Raw genomic sequence first — 11613 nt, 5'->3', positions numbered from 1 at the left:
AACTTTAGAACGGGAAGCATAGAAATAGCACACATTGAACAGATCTAACGCTTCTTATAGTTGCTTTCAATGAGAATGATAGATATATAACTCACATTTCTATGTGTATTTTGTCAGCTCGCCCAAGAAGTTACACTGTAGCTTTAATTACATTTACATTTACATTTTAGTCATTTAGCAGACGCTCTTATCCAGAGCGACTTACAGTAGTGAATGCATACATTTCATTTCATGCATTTTTTAAATATTTTTGGGGGAATTCAACACAAGAATAAGGGCTTTATGGATGTAATTGGAGAATCAGTATTTTAAGGTTTGAATACATTGCTCTAAGACAGTTGTCACCTCCAGTAATTTATTGTACTCACAAAACACTATACACAACTCACTTGCTCTTAATAGCTTTCTAATTCTTCTGAATTATTTAATGATATAGACAATAATACAATACAAAGGTGTGGAACTCTTATCTTTACATCAGCACAAGTGAAATTGAGCCACATAGTTTACATCTTATCTAATCCTTTTGTCAGTTACTGATGTTACTGTTAACAGTGTCAAATTAGGTGTTAGAAAAGGGGATACTATTCCATCCAATTGGTGACAGATTCTCATGTGAATATTCAAAAATCTGCATGAAGGAAATATGTGCATTTTCCCACCAGTGGTGTTTCCACCAAACTGACTTCTTGCAGATAAAAATCAGTGCATGATGACATATGTACACAAAATGTACCTTTTTGCTAAAGTTTTCATGTACCAAATAAAAATCTAAAGTTCCAACTATTTCCATTGTATTTTTGACTCTACCGATAGTTTTGTCACAAAAAATGTTGCATTAAATACTCCAGTCTTGGCACGTGCGCTCTAGCCAACAGCTCGCAGATACAGTGAGAGTAGGCTGTATAGGCAGGCTAGTCTACATTGTGAGATTATTATGAATTAGAGCGAGAATATTTGTATTTGTCAAACGGCCGCCAAACATCGATCATTATGTCAACAGAATAAGACCCTCGATATTAATTGGAAGGAGCATCAAACTCATCACTGTGCACTTTCACCACCTTGTGAAGTTCATCATAAATTATTTAATCTGTAGCCTAATAAACTGCATGGTTTCCCGAGTTGTAGTGGGAGGACCACACACCATATCATCACAACTCCAAATTTACGTTGTTTATTTTACCTTTATTTAACTAGGTAAGTCAGTTAAGAACAAATTCACCCTATGGGACTCCCAATCATGTCTGGTTGTGATACAGCCTAGAATCAAACCAGGGTCTGTAGTGACACCTCTAGCACTGAGATGCAGTGCCTTAGACCGCTGCCCACTCGGGAGCCCAATATAATGGTTATTATATTCATATTTGATCATAAAGGAGTTTCCACCACCATTTCTAGCATAATTCATTTTACCCACACAAAAAGATTGCACCATGTCAAATGAACAAATGATCTGTCGGCAGTTATAAAATTGTACCGAAACTTCCTGTTTTTCCGTCACAGCTGTCGTGATTTGTTTTTATACAGTATGACTTTATTCACATAAAAACTGTGGATGAAAACGTGGTTAGTGTTAGAATTTAGTCTCCTACAAGTCCTACAAATTATTTTAGGAAGTGTATGCTTATGTGTGCTAGCACTGCATATCTTAATTTTTTTAAATTATGATTTAAAGACAGAGAAACAGCAGAGAAACACAAACACACTGGATGATAACACACGGACTGGATCATGAATACTGGCACAGTGGATACGTTTAGTTGCCCAATAACAATTGGACTGGTCCCAGTCCATCCCTGTAGTATGATAATCAAGTTGAAATCATGCTTTTTTTTCTTGCAGATGTTGTGTTAACACTGTTTTGTACAGGGCATCATGCACCAACCACATGGATTTACTGAATTTAGAAATTAATCTTAATCTAAACTATATTTTACATTTGCTTTTCTCAATTTCTTGTTTACAGAGAGCTATAAGTATCATCTCTGCCCATCGGGAAATACATATCACAGTTATTATTTTTGATATTGAAATGTCAACTATTCATGTAGTTGTACATCGTACCTAAAATCATAAGACTCAACATCCCCCCCCCCCCAAAAAAGAATCCTCAGGACACTCATCAACTGCTTGAGGTCTAGCAATGCAGCTCATATTGAGAAAAATATTCTATAGTGAAATGCCTTTTGGTCATTGTCCTATTGGTTTGGGTTAGGGTTAGGGGATGCCACAGGGTTCAATTCTTGGGCCAACTCCTTTCTCTATATACGTCAATGATGTCGCTCTTGCTGCTGGTGAGTCTCTGATCCACCTCAACGCAGACGACACCATTCTGTATACTTCTGGCCCTTCTTTGGACACTGTTAACAACCCTCCAGACGAGCTTCAATGCCATACAACTCTCCTTCCGTGGCCTACAACTGCTCTTAAATACAAGTAAAACTAAATGCATGCTCTTCAACCGATCGCTGCCCGTATCTGCCCGCACGTCCAACATCACTACTCTGGACGGTTCTGACTTAGAATATGTGGACAACTACAAATACCTAGGTGTCTGGTTAGACTGTAAGCTCTCCTTCCAGACTCACATCAAACATCTCCAATCCAAAGTTAAATCTAGAATTGGCTTCCTATTTCGCAACAAAGCATTCTTCACTCATGCTGTCAAACATACCCTCGTAAAACTGACCATCCTACCGATCCTCGACTTCAATGATGTAATTTACAAAATAGCCTCCAATACCCTACTCAATAAACTGGATGCAGTCTATCACAGTGCCATCCGTTTTGTCACCAAAGCCCCATATACTACCCACCACTGCGACCTATACGCTCTCGTTGGCTGGCCCTCGCTTCATACTCGTCGCCAAACCCACTGTCTCCAGGTCATCTACAAGACCCTGCTAGGTAAAGTCCCCCCTTATCTCACCTCACTGGTCACCAAAGCAGCACCCACCCGTAGCACGCGCTCCAGCAGGTACATCTCTCTGGTCACCCCCAAAGCCAATTCCTCCTTTGGCCGTCTCTTCGTCCTGTTCTCTGTTGCCAATGACTGGAACGAACTACAAAAATCTCTGAAACTGGAAACACTTATCTCCCTCACTGGCTTTAAAACCTGTTGGGGCTAGGGGGCAGTATTGAGAATTTTGAAAAAAATATGTGCCCATTTTTAACCTGTTTGGGCTATCGGGCAGTATTGAGAATTTTGGATAAAACATGTGCCCATTTTTAACTGCCTCCTACACCAACTCAGAAGCTAGAATATGCATATTATTGTTCAGGTTTGGATAGAAAACACCCTAAAGTTTCTAAAACTGTTTGAATGGTGTCTGTGAGTATAACAGAACTCCTATGGCAGGCAAAAACCTGACAAGGTTTCATGCAGGAAGTGGCCTGTCTGACAAGGAGTCGTGCGTCTTGCATCTGTTTATTGAAAAGTAAGGATCTTAGCTGTAACGTGACAATTCCTAGGGCTCCAATAGGCTCTCAGAACCCGCGAAAAACCTGAAGGTTGACGAGGCGGCCTCTGGCTGAAACAAATTATCGCCTTTGGTAAGTGGCCGATCAGAGGACCATTGAATGAGGCGCGTGCATGATTCGCCCCCGTGGAGAAATTTAATTCGGCTGTTTAGGCTCATTGCAGATTCCCGGTCGGAATATTATTGCTTTTCTACGAGATAAATGGCATAAAAATTGGTTTTAAACAGCGGTTGACATGCTTCGAAGTACGGTAATGGAATATTTAGACATTTTTTGTCACGCCATGCGCCATGCGCGAGACCGTGATGTAGCATTCTGATAGTGTCTAGAACTCACAAACAAAACGTCGCTGTTTGGATATAACGATGGATTATTTGGGACCAAACCTACATTTGTTATTGAAGTAGAAGTCCTGGCAGTGTATTCTGACGAAGAACAAGAAAGGTAAGAACATTTTTCTTATAGGAAATGTGATTTTGGTGACACCTGTCTTTGAATTGACAAAACATTACACACAGCTATTTTCAATGTACTCTCCTAACATAACCTAACTTTATGCTTTCGCCGTAAAGCCTCTTTGAAATCGGACAATGTGGTTGGATTTAGGAGATGTTTATCTTTCAAATGGTGAAAAATAGTTTATTGTTTGAGAAATTGAAATTATTAGATTCTTGCCGTTTTGAATTTCCCGCCATGGTCTCTTGACAATGATCCCCAACAGGTATTCTATCCATATGTTGCTGTCTGAGAGCAATGTCAACAGAGACCCTCAAGTGGTGGAAGGTCAGTGGCTGGTGCGTATTGAATATACATTTGAAACAAATTAATATCAATATACACTAATATATCCTAATATAGCTATTGTGTACCTAAACTACACTTACAACTTGTACATTGAATGCACCTAAATGATGGACATTATAGTCATAATGGTCTGAGAAATACAGTAGTCCTACAGTAAATGTGTGGCACGATTCGTATGAGAAAGATGTCAGGTGCATGGCCAACACACCATGTCTGTACCCAGAGAGTGCCATGAATCTAGGCAATGACATCAGCCTGGTGCTGATTCCCTTCAAAATGAAAGACTTAGAGTGGCTCTTAAGTGTTTATGACGGAGAGGTCTTTCACATCAGAAGTGAACACTAGTTTCCACCGGTCCCTCCCACACACCCATGTGGGATGGAACTTTCTCTCCATTGTGCCAGGCAATCAATCACAACCTTCATCACTTGCAACTGCTGTTAAAACATTCCACAAGTGATTATGATCAACTGTCCTCAGTTTAGCTTGTACTTGGAGTAAAAAGACACTGATGCTGAAATGTCAGAATTATTTTCTTATAAAATGAGAGAATACATAAGAGAAACCAATATTTCAGGGCTGTCTAAATGGCTCAGAGTCAGAAACATGATAGAACTTGTCACTGTCAGAGATAAGTAAAAAAATATATGCGTCAGGCACCCAATGATAGATTCGTATAATGAAAGGTGTTACTGACCTGGTAAAGACAGCAAGTTTGACTTGTCTCCCCACCCATCTCTCTGACATGCATGACTGCCCCCACACAATGCCTGGCTTGTTATGTCATTGGGTGGTGGATGTTATGGTCTATTTCAGCTAACTGTTGTCTAGAGCGCATGTGCCAAGAGTAGAGTAGGCACATTTGCTATTTAACGCAACAGTTTGTGACAGAACTATCAGTTCAAAATGTGATGAAAACACGTTGAACTTTAGATTTTTATTCAGTACATGAAAACTTAAGTGAAAAGTACATTTTGTGTGCACTACATCATCACACACTGATTTTTATGCGCAAACAAGTCAATTTGGTGGAAACATACCACTGGTGTAAAATGCGCATATTCCCTTTATACAGATTTTTTAATATTTGCATAAAAATCTGTAGACTATTGGATGGAACCCAGCTATAGAAGCATTACAGATTGCGCAATAGACATGTAAATTGTTATTTGTATGCAGCGAGGGATGGAAGGTTTTATTAAAATGTAAATTTATGGGATTTTTCAGTTGCTTCTGCAACTGCTCATTTTTATATTTTGACACAACAAAGTTCAGTATTTGTGGATCTACTGTATTGATGTTTACAGAATTGTACTAGCCACTGGTTCACTGAGCTCTGTGTCACTGTAGCATTGTTATGTCACTGCCTGCTTTGATTTTCATGTTAAGACACGGGATGTCATGTACGCTAACTGTAAAGGAGACCGCTCGATAAATTATATGGGGCGAGAAAGTCACGTCAGGAGCCATATGACACCTATGGATTCTTTATAGATCACTGCATTATTAGAAAGTAATATAGGTTCACCTCTGAACTTGGAACCTATTTGCTGTATGTCCAATGGTAGTGCCGTGAACATGTTACAATTATTCACATGTAATTATTTTGACACTGTTATACTGCATAACGTTGATTGTTACATGGTATTTATCAGTTTTATATGTTCAAATGTGGGTTTGTTTTTAGAGAGAAGACTTAGTTAACAAAGCTGCTTTGTGGAAAATAAATACCATTGGTTTACAATAAGTTTAATTTTGATTTTTTTAAATAAATTAAATCTCATAAAAACTGTTTTCAATGACTGAAACAGTTTGTTTATATCATACCAGTTAAGTGGTGTGGTTTTCTTTTCCAACAATCTTTTTTAAAATGTTGCCATTATCAAGAGTGGCACTGGGGCTAAAACAATATCCTACATAGTGTGGGAGGACTGCACCTAAAAAGGCTGGAGACTCATAACTAACCGAAATGCATGCATGTACGTATATGTCCTGACCAAAAGATGAGGAGTCTTTTCACTTGACGTTGCAGCACAGCAAGATTCTCAGACAGGGGGCATGGGATGTCAGGAACAATAACCCCATTGTCAGTGTTTCCAGATTCCAGATTATCCTCCTGATAAAGCAGGTCCTCCACCTGCTAAATCTGGAATGCTCAAAAGAAACAAATCTGTATTAGTGAAGATAAATTTAAAGGAAGATCTGTCAAGCCATTCACATAACACACTGCATAGTCTGGCTCAGACACAGGTGTTTGGAGCATTCCGATATGTCACTGCTGGTGAGGTGTCAGGTTCGCCTCTGTACCTAAAGGGTGACATCTTAAAGGTTTTTTAATTAATGCATGTGAGACAGGTTCCATGTACAACAAGACAGGCAGAGAGGAGGAGGGAAAAAGAACACAGAACAGTTTTAACTTTTTAGTGACGGGGCAGTATTCGGAAATTCAGATGAATGACGTGCCCAAATTAAACTGCCTGCTACTCGGGCCCAGAAGGTAGGATATGCATGTTATTAGTCGATTTGGATAGAAAACACTCTGACGTTTCTAAAACAGTTTGAATGATGTCTGTGAATATAACAGAACTCATATGGCAGGCAAAAATCCAACCAGGAAGTGTGGAAATCTGAGGTTTGTAGTTTTTCAAGTGATTCCCTATCCAGTATACAGTGACTTAGGGTTCATTTTGTGCACTTCCTAAGGCTTCCACTAGATGTCAACAGTCTTTAGAACGTTGTTTCATGCTTCTACTGTGAATAGGGTGAGAATAAGAGCTCCTGGAAGTAGATGAGTGAGAAAATGACATGAGCTCAGTGGCGCACGCTCCCGTGAGAGTTAGCTGTGTTCCTTTTCTTTTTTGAAGACAAAGGAATCGTCCGGTTGGAATATTATGGAAGATTTATGATAAAAACATCCTAAAGATTGATTCTATCCATCGTTTGACATGTTTCTACGAACTGTAATATAACTTTTTTGACTTTTCGTCTGAACTTAACTACGCGAGCACAGTGCATTTGGGGTACTCTACCGAACGCGCAAACAAAAAGGAGGTATTTGGAGATATATATGGACTTTATCGAAACAAATTAACATTTAATGGGGAACTGGGATTTCTGGGAGTGCATTCCGATGAAGATCATCAAAGCTAAGTGAATATTTATAATGTTATTTCTGAGTTTTGTTGACTCCACAAAATGGCGGGTTTGGTTTCGTCTCTGAGCGCTGTACTCAGATTATTGCAAAGTGTGCTTTGCACATAAATTTGAACTTTATCGAGCAAAACATACATGTATTGTGTAACATGAAGTCCTATGAGTGCCATCTGATGAAGATCATCAAAGGTTAGTGATTAATGTTAGCTGTATTTCTGGTTTTTGTGACACCTCTCCTTGCTTGGAAAATGGCTGTGTGGTTTTTCATGTCTCGGCGCTGTCCTAACATAATCTAATGCTATGCTTTCGCCGTAAAGCCTTTTTGAAATCGGACGATGTGGTTGGATTAACGAGAAGTTCATCTTTAAAATGGTGTAAAATAGTTGTATGTTTGAGAAATATGAATTATGAGATTTTTGTTGTTTTGAATTTGGCGCCCTGCTATTTCACTGGCTGTTGAATAGTGTGTCCCGCGGGTGGGACGCTAGCGTCCCACATTTCCCAGAGAGGTTAATTACCTCTGGTTATGGACCCTTATGCCAGCAATAAAGCTTTCACAGCCAGTTCCTCGGACAGTGAACATGCATCTGGCAATATCTATATTTTTGACCCCTTGATCAGCTAGCACTTTGAAAGTAAAGAAAATAGCTTATTTTTTGTAAATATTAAAACGATAACTGAGATGACCATTCAATCTAAAGCAGCAGATGTCATTTTCAGGATATGTCAATACAGCACAGAAAGCAATCTTAGGAGGTTTGATGAGGAAGATGTCAAGGGTTTTTATACAGAAAGTAACTCCTCACAAGATGTTACAATAGTGGTTATATATAGTCTATAAATAGTCCAAATTGGTGAAGTGAAATGAAAAAAACTGAAACAGAAAAGTGGTGCGTGCACATGTATTCACCCCGTTTGCTATGAAGCCCCTAAATAAGATCTGGTGCAACCAATTACCTTCAGAAGTCACATAATTAGTTAAATAAAGTCCACCTGTGTGCAATCTAAGTGTCACATGATCTGTCACATGATCTCAGTATATATACACACCTGTTCTGAAAGGCCCCAGAGTCTGCAACACCACAAAGCAACGGGCACCACCAAGCAAGAGGCACCATGAAGACCAAGGAATTCTTCAAACAGGTCAGGGACAAACTTGTGGAGACCACTATTAGTGGTTAGGATGAATATGCATAATACAAGTAATACTTTTTTTCGTTCTACTATATCAATATTTACCTTGAAGGCCATCCATTTCTGCCATCCAAAAGCATTTGCTGCTTTGTTATTGGCCGCAGTGTCCAGATAGAACATCTTTACAAGAGGTAGCCTACGCTTAACACCAGACTGGTATTGTGGTTGTTCATTAGGTAATGACAAATATGCGATATGCATACGAAATAATATACTTACCTTCCTTGAAAATCCATCTATACCACCAAAGATGACTATTTTGTATCTTGAAAAAAAACATTGAAATTAAAAGTGAAATGTTTAACCTATTAACCTGCTTCATTATTTACGTATTACCAGTTGATGAAGAACAACTCCAATTTCATACATCATTGAAAATGTGTCTACTTTCACGTTGGTATGAAGGATCGGGAGACAGGCGCAGGAATGCATAATAGGGGTTTTTATTTTCCAAATTACAGGGTGCCGTGTAAAGGCACGGGGGCAAAGACCAAACATGTATACAAAACACAGGGTAGAAACCCAAACAAAAGAGCGAGGAGTACCTTGAATAAATACACAATCACACAATGATTATCACACTGGACGAGACCCGTAATCATCTGCACAATATACGTGGCACGAAAGGCAAAACAACATAGCACAGGTACTCACACGAACCAACGGACATTGTAACAATAATCAACAAGACCATGGTGAACAAAGGCACACTTATACAATTACTAATCAAAAGGGAATAGGGACCAGGTGTATGTAATGACAGTTCCGGAGGGATCCGTGACATCTATGAATAAGTAAGAGTTAAAAAGTTAACATAACTTCGTAGATTTGATGGAGGCGTTATACATCTTAGTACCTTATCAATTTATGATTTGTATCAATATGGATGAGAGACAGGGGAGCAGGAACAGTATCTTCGCCGAGCAATGCAACAAAGTTGGATCATTGTGGTAATGATACCTGCACCATTTACACATTGCAAAGACTCCCTAACTTTTCGCCAATGTACACAATGGCCCATTGCTTGGAGACTTCCTTTTGCCATTCTAAAGCCCACAACGGGCATCCTTTCCTTAATGGCCCTGAATTTCTGGTCTAACTCTTCATCTGACATATCAGAATAGCATTCCCTGACAGACATATGTTCTTTCATCCTGTTCTTTCACATGTTCTTTCATCCTTCTGTAAATGGTTCGACTGTGAAATGCCATGCCAAGTTAGCCAGTGGAAAAGCAGTATCCAGCATACTTTGACGGGTGTCATGAGTAATTTCTAGTTTTGGCCGTCCTACATTCCCACTATAAGAACTGATTAGAACTTCATTAAATAGTGAAGGGATAACATTGTGTGTGAGACAGGTGGTGACAACTTCAACAAACTGTTGTAGACCATCTAGCATCTCCGCGGGAATATCAATATAATTTACCCCAGCTCGAACAAACTGTAACTCTTGTGTGCACACAAACAGATATTATTAAAAATCAATGGGTAATCTGCTGATAGATCTTAACCTATCCCTCAACCTGATAGCTGCTGAGCCATTCTTCCATGCAATGAAACAATATCCCAATTAGTTAATGTTATATGATTAAAAACAATGCATATGACAACACTGAGTGCAAGTGTGTGTTTTAAAGTAGGCCTATGTATCATTAGCTAATGGAAATGTAGTAATATTTTTCTGAAAAAAAGCTAAACGTTACACTGTCATGAAATGTTATTATATATGCACTATGAAACAAATAGGACATGGACTGCTTACAGTATGAGTTGCCATGAAAGGAAGTTAGATGAATTAAACTGAAAATGGCAAGAACAGGCATTCGTAGCTAAATGCTTTTGGTTAGCTTGAGAATAATAATTGCATTATTTATCACTCTACTGTATGTATGTATGTATGTATGTATGTATGTATGTATGTATGTATGTATGTATGTATGTATGTATGTATGTATGTATGTATGTATGTAATATAGTACAATGTAAGAACCGACACTGAATCGTAGGAGCTAACTACTAGCTATGTAGAAGTTGGAGGAAGAACACAAAAAGACACAAATGTACCTCCATAGGGGTGTAAGTGTGAAAAAACATGTACTTCTGTAATTGTTGATTATCCTATTTGGAATTAATAAATATATGTAATAATAATAATATGTATTCATGCATTGTAATTTCAGAAAATGTCCATAATAGATCTGGAGCTAATAGTGGAATGATAGTGTTTCACAGTATTACTTACCCGCTAGTGTTGTGATTGGCTGTGATATTTGCCTATTGATTTTTCAAGCTGGCATCTGTTGTCAAAATGTTCTGACTTTGTGGCTGTGTTATCTAGTGGAAATCGCTCTCATTTCCTGGTTGCTATAATTTCCTACACAATTTAGTGCTTATTTTCTAACATAAACTGGAATTGAACAAACAGTGTAGAATCTTTGCAACCAGGAAATGACAGAGCATTTCCACAAGATATCACAGCTAGAGTTGGACTGTAGCATTTGGAAGTTAGCCATCATCTTTCACTGTACTTGGATCTAAGGAGTCTTTAATAGTTGTGCAATAATCTCTAATTTTCAGGGGCAACTTTTCCCCCCCTTCTATAATATTATGCAATTTCCATTTCAAATAACTGCTGGTTTATGGATGTCAGAGAATAACACAATTCGGACTCGAAGCCGAATCATAGATATTTTAAGATCTGTGGAATTCTTGTGAAAGTCTGTGCACCAGTGGAGCTGATGTGTCAATGTAAAACATGAGTGTTCCTACCGTCAGATCAGAGAGAATGCCAGATCAGAGATCTCTCAGCTCTGTAATTTTCATTAGAATTCATCTGTGACTAGGAAGTGGGAAGCTCTTCCAAATAAACCTTTACTTTTTGTTCTGCTGTGGTCTGTTACCTCCTCCCCCAATACTCCCAAGTCCACACCCAACTTCTAAAGAACATCCAGCATTCATTCCAAACCCACTTGGCATGTT

The sequence above is a fragment of the Salmo trutta genome, chromosome 36 (assembly GCF_901001165.1).
Source record: "Salmo trutta chromosome 36, fSalTru1.1, whole genome shotgun sequence".
Lineage (NCBI taxonomy): Eukaryota > Metazoa > Chordata > Actinopteri > Salmoniformes > Salmonidae > Salmo > Salmo trutta.
This window is presented reverse-complemented; position numbering follows the sequence as displayed.